This window comes from Lipotes vexillifer, unplaced genomic scaffold (genome assembly GCF_000442215.2).
Source record: "Lipotes vexillifer unplaced genomic scaffold, Lipotes_vexillifer_v1.1 scaffold147, whole genome shotgun sequence".
In the NCBI taxonomy this organism is placed as follows: domain Eukaryota; kingdom Metazoa; phylum Chordata; class Mammalia; order Artiodactyla; family Lipotidae; genus Lipotes; species Lipotes vexillifer.
The window spans coordinates 4,308,712-4,314,633 of NW_006778796.1; the positions used below are offsets into that span (position 1 = coordinate 4,308,712).

Consider the following 5,922-nt stretch of genomic DNA (forward strand, 5'->3'; position numbering starts at 1 on the left):
ACTCATCCAAATGTGAAGTAGATCTCATTAAAGAAAAACAACTGTGGGCTTCCCTGGTGGCGCAGTGGTTGAGAGTCCGCCTGCCGATGCAGGGGACACGGGTTCGTGCCCTGGTCCGGGAAGATCCCACATGCCGTGGAGTGGCTGGGCCCATGAGCCATGGCTTCTGGGGCTGCGCATCCGGAGCCTGTGCTCTGCAACGGGAGAGGCCACAACAGTGAGAGGCCCACGTACCGCAAAAAAAAAAAAAAAAAAGAAAGAAAGAAAAACAACTGTATTTGTTATCCTCAATCCCCATGCCACTTTCAGACTCCTTCTTACAGCATCAGACCTAAGATGCGTGTACTGAGTCAAGCATGTCCATAGCAAAGTTTTCTCATCTGCTGCTACATGAGAGCAACAAAGACGGGTGTGGCTTTCCAAGAAAATCCCCAGCAACTCAGAAGATTGCTTTTATTATGGAAGCACATATTCGGATAACCAGGAATGCTACAGGTAAACAGTGCCTCTGGGGCCTGGCACTCAGTGGCTCAGATGCCTGAAGGGCACCCAGGGGAGTCCCAGGCCTCTGATGCAAGAAAGAGGATTGTTTCCTCCCAGTTGTGCTAAGATGCTGGTACTTTGCAAAATCCTACATCAAAGACATCTGAAGAACAAAGCTCACAATTATATCCATTTTCATAAAAGGTTCTTAACATTTATTTTAAAAATTGTATTTTTGGACCATTTTTCCTTTCCATTTGTATTTATTGATATTCAATAAATAAATACTTTAATTCTTATTCAACATAAATGATAATAAAATCTTTCTTATTCTAACAGTGAAGATTTATTCCAGTCACAATTTCATTTCTTCTTATATTTCCAAACATTTATCTCTGATGCGTTTTTCAGGCTGTCCTTTTAATTGCTACTTGATTGGAGACAAATTCAGAATCCTTAGATTCTTATTGCTCAAAATATCTTTCACAGCACATGCTGTTTTTCTTATATTCACAAGTCTCGAAAGCTTCTAAACTGTCTGCTAACTTTTCATAGATATATATCTTTTTTATTTCTTGGAGGGGTTGAATTGTCAGATTTTTAACTTCAATCGGAAAATCTTTTTGTAGGGAAATTACAAGTCTTCTTTTACCTCTCTCATCCTCTCCGTTTGTCATTATTGAGTTCCGATCACTTTCATTTGCGTAGTTTCTGTAAGTAAACTTGAAACTTTATTTCCTTAGAAAATAGGTCATAAAATAATCTTCACTGAATCCATCTATTTCGCTAACAAAGATTAACATGTTGCAATCCAGCATTTTAAATTATAAGATCAACCTACTTTGTTAACCCAGCAATTTCTGATCTTCTTGCTAGGGGATATAAACTATGCAGGCTTCTCCCCTTAATAATTTTTAATAATACCTCTTAATTAAAAAACTACATATATTTCCTTTCACTGCCCTTATTTCGAGTTGATTGCCTGAAACCTGTTAAGCATTCTCCTCTTATACATTCTAGTTCTAATATGGGATCTGATTTACCAACAAATTCCATTCAGTTAAATTTAGATTCATTTATTTCTGAAGTGTCTCTGTTGTTTAAAAAAAAAGCCTTACTTTTCTGTGATATTAGTATATGGGAAATTTAAGATGCATTGTTTCAGTCTTAAGTACATATGTTCTTTCTACCCTTAAACATTATCAATCTCAATTCTTCTCCATATCCATTATTTTTCAATGCTTGTAGTGAGTTTGTCATATTACCATCCAATAGCAATTAATCAATTAAAGATGAAGAACCATGGTTTAGCAAGCTTGTTTACTTCACATTAAATAACACAGGCTGTAGAACAGCCAAGACTTGGAGTATTACTGGGAAGATCAACCACACAGGATAAGTGACAAATCATTTTTTTACCAAGTGGTACACATATATGTGTGCTCAGTTGGACTACATGGTGGGCAGTTATTTTGTAAAACCTCCCCCATCTCCTCCCTGGTTAAGAACCACTGATCTAGGAGGAGAGAGTAAGAGATTTGTCAGAAGGTCAGTAGGAAGTTATAGCCTCCTGAATTTGAAAATGATCAAGGGATAGTTAGGCTATGGATCTTTGAGAGGGCTATAAATGAAGGACCCCAGCCATATATCCATCAGAGCTGTGGAAGCATTCCCCTCACTAACTGCACCACCATGACTTCCATTGTCCAGCTAAGATAGTACCCCTCACCCTCCCCATTAAACCCATCACTTTCCTATATTTCCTCCTCTTCAACACAGATTAGATTCACATCTTCAAAACATCTTTATGAAAAACTAAAAGGAAAAATTATGATAAAATTTGAAAGCAAAAAAAAAAGTTGAACATACAAGATAACAGATATGAAACTTAGATAACTAAACCGTAGTCACAAATTTCTTAGTCAACAAAATGTTCTAAATACATACAGGTCGCTGTTCTTCTTTTCATCTACAAGAATATTTCTACCTAAAATCATTCAGAGTGGCCCTGTCAAAAAAAAAATCTCAGTTCTTTGCAGAATCCAGTTTTTTTTTTTTTTGAAACAGCACATCAAAAATTTTTATTGCAATTCAACGAGCTGTTCTAACAATGCTGTGGCCAAGCCACCCAACGTGGTATTCTTCACTTTTCTTCCACACAAGTTCATTTGTTTCACAAAGTGGAACTAAAATATATTCAAGTCATTCAAATGCAAGCTACCTAGATTCCTTATAAGTTACTGTATTAAGGTAGAAAAGAGATGCAAGAAAAAAAAGGACAACACAGAACTTATAATAGAGGTTATCAAAATATTGGTACACAATCTTTCCCAAGCTTCATAATGATCCTAAAATTACCAGGACGAAAAAATAGTGCAAGAATAAGGTTTATGGTTCCTTCAACTCCGTGTCATAATTACTGTCATACATATTGTTGTAATACTGCTCATAATTATCCTCAGAAGGATCTCTATGAAACCGGCAAAAACGACAGCTACATCTAAATCTTTGCCCTCTTGACTGAGTCTCAACATCATTCTGCCATGGTTCTCTTTCAGAGTCAGACCGAGGAACTCCTTTGCCGTAGCGTTTTTTAATGGATTGAATCAGCCGTTCCATCTTATCTCTCCGATCGGCTAACACGGTCCTCACCCCTCTCCTATAGGGTATGTGTTCACCAAGTAACCGCCCAGTTGGTTGAGGTAGACATTCTGGTAGAATGAATGGCAATTTGATACTAGGGTTGAGTGTCAATTTACTGAGGTTCTTTATTAACACTTCAGACATAGGTTCAGAGGCAACTGGAATTGCCTGGGAATTTTCATCGATGGACATTTGAGGAGACTCCAGGGTCCAGGTTGGGTTAACCTCAGATGAATCCATTCCTAGTCTTGTCACAGCTTGAAGCTTCTCCTAGACCTTTGGGTTCCAGTGGAAGGTGATGCTTTAGACTCAAATTGCTACAAAGTAGCCTGGAAGAACTATAGGGCTAAGAAAGAGGGAGAAAAATCCAAGCTAACACCGTGGTGAGAGAAGAATCCAACCAGAATCCAGTTCTTAATCAAGTATGTCCCACATGGCCCTTGCCTCTTCCAACCAGACATTTCCATCTTACCCCCAAAATCGGTGTCCTGAATCAGCCCAAACCTATGATTGCCCGGTCTCTTTCTCTCTCTCTCTGACTTCCTTAAGTTAGAAAAGCCCTTTTCCAACCTGGACCTAAGTCTAGAGCATTCTGACACCCTGGAGGTTCTAGGACCATATTGTCCATATTTCTCCCAGCCGGTGCTAGTGCTTGGCTCAGCCTTTAGTGAGACTTGGTTTCTTCACATTGAATTTCTCCATAGTATCCAAGCAAAGTTTCATCTTGGCCTGGCTCAGTCCCAACTTCATCCTACCATCTTGCATCCACTCAAACCCTTAACTAAAGCTTCTTGTCAAATCTCCTGCTTCTCTTCATGAAAGTGGTGGATCCTCTCCACCGAAAACAAATGCACATATGAATGCGTCTGTAATTGTAATTTTAGTAAGTTCACAGTTTCCTTGAATCCCATCCATAGACTTCCTAGAAACCCATGGACCCTAACTTAAGAATCCTTGTCTGAGAACTTCCCACATTTCCCAGGTTCTGGTCTGAGGAAACCACACAGTTCCCAGCTCATGTGTAAGCAGAGATGATTATCCACAAGTTCTATATCATCCACTGACCCTCTCAACTCTTCTCTCCTGCAATGAATTGCTAGCAAAAGTTTAAGCCTTTATAATTGTACAGTTTTTGAACCATTTAGCCATACAACAATCAAAAAGTGAAGGAAGAAATAGTTTACAGGAGCAAAGACTTGCTGAAAGATTGGGAGTACTGTGTTTGCAAGACAGAAAACTAGTTGGACAGAAGCAGAGCTGGGAATGATAAAGGTCAAGGCTGGACAGGAAGGGCAGTCCCACATGTGGAGGACCCCAATGTACAACGGAGAAGCCCAAATGTGATCTGTCCTATAATAACTTTCCACAGGAAAACCTTTGAGGAGAGCAATGGCTAAGGAAGATGGATGTGGTTTTGGTGAGCGGGATGGGCTGCAAGGAGGAGGGGTCTGGAAACAGGGAAGTCCCAGTAGGAGGCAATGACTGCTGGAAAAGCCCAAGGGAACGGGGACATGAACTAAGGTGGGAAGAACGTCCACCACATGGCAGAAGAACACAGAGAATCAACAGGACTCTGCGACAACTGGTGACAGGCCTCAGAAGGGAGACAGCAGGGGAAGAAAAAAATAAAATACAAGAATATATTCGGGAAAGATAGCCAATAACTGTAAATGGAGTATAGCCTGCAAAAATTGTGAATCACTATATTGTACACCTGTAACTTATATAATATTGTACATCAACTATACTTCAATTTTTAAAAGGCAATGAAAAGTCAAAGACAATGGAAAAGTTTTGGACCTCATTAACTTAGAAGATATCACTTAAGGATAAAGCAAAACAAATTAATTGAATTTACAAATGGGGGGAGTTCAGTTAGAAATTAGGGTACATTTCTAAGGCAGTTACAACATCTCTTTCTCTGAATGTGTTTAGATAAAGCATAAATATTTAGGCAAGTTTTTAAGAACACCTATTGATTAAATAAGCTCTCTGTATTATTTTCAGTTTTCATTCTGTGGGTCTATGAGTCTAAAGCCATCTCTGCAGGCTATCCAAACTACAGATGAAAAGTGAAAAAATTAGCCCACCCAGATATAATAGTACATAAATAAGAAAAAAGTATATTTGGCAATAAGTTGGCAAAGCATTCTGATAACCCTGGATTTTTCTTTCTTCAGATGTCTTATTTTATGGACACATCCCACATGAAGCAGTCAGTCTCCTTAAAATGACAGCTTGTAACAGGCAGAATTTACCTTCTTTCTGTATATTCCACAATGCATAAAATTTTGAGCGTCTGTAAGAACTCGTGGTTGGTAATGAATATGATTTTGATGATTAGAAATAATAGCATAATATTTATGGCTCTGTGCAAAAAACAGTACCTACAGTATCTCTTCCAATCCTTACAATAACTTTATGATGTAAGTACTATTATTATTGTCATTTTAAAAGTGAGGAACTTGAGGCTTAGAGAATATTAAGTAACTCGACTAAGGTCTCATAGCTAGGAGGCAACAGAGTGAATCCAGATGTGTCTAACTCAAAGCTTACCTATTCATTTGTAAACTTTTAAGTGCGACTCAACCAGTGCTCCTTCTAAAACTATAGTTCTTGCTGCTTTTTATACAGTAATTTTTCAATAAATGTTTACGAGGTGGATAGATGGATGTATGGATGGGGATGTTTGATGAATTAGGACAACCAGTGGGCAATATATTTCTGCTGAGACCCAGGTTCCCAAACAAAAGCAAGTTTAGAGCCTTCATATGTTTACACCAGGCATCCTGCTGA

At 38.6% G+C, this 5,922-nt stretch overlaps 1 pseudogene; it reads right to left on the bottom strand.

Annotated features, from left to right (window-relative positions):
• Positions 1 to 2,871: 2,871 nt before the first annotated feature.
• On the bottom strand, positions 2,872 to 3,366 carry LOC103083024 (developmental pluripotency-associated protein 3 pseudogene; annotated as a pseudogene).
• Between the last annotated feature and the right edge of the window lie 2,556 nt (positions 3,367 to 5,922).